The following is a 408-nucleotide window of genomic DNA, read 5'->3' as shown; positions in this document are numbered from 1 at the left end:
GATTGATAGTGTAGATATTCGTTTTATTTACAATGTTTATTTAATCATGATCAATAATATTTTTGTTTATGGTTCAGGTACTGCAGTTTACAGTAACCACGACAAGAAAAAATTGCTTGCATTGTGTCTACAGTTTGATATATAATTTAAATTTACACGTGTCTGCTTATACTACACTATGTGGAGCATATGAATTTTTTTTAACTTTATCAGTCACAGAAGTTAACTTTGAACGTACATTTAGTAAGCTTAAACTCATTAAAACTAGCTTAAGATCCAATTTAAATCAGGAAAATTTGGAGTCTCTGCTTTTAATGCCAGTAGAAAAAGAGCTGTTGGATGAAATTGATGTGTCGGAAGTCGTTAATTATTTAAAAGAATCATCCACCATAATGTATCAAATGTTGG

Source organism: Acyrthosiphon pisum, unplaced genomic scaffold, assembly GCF_005508785.2.
Source record: "Acyrthosiphon pisum isolate AL4f unplaced genomic scaffold, pea_aphid_22Mar2018_4r6ur Scaffold_21588;HRSCAF=24342, whole genome shotgun sequence".
Lineage (NCBI taxonomy): Eukaryota > Metazoa > Arthropoda > Insecta > Hemiptera > Aphididae > Acyrthosiphon > Acyrthosiphon pisum.
This window is presented reverse-complemented; position numbering follows the sequence as displayed.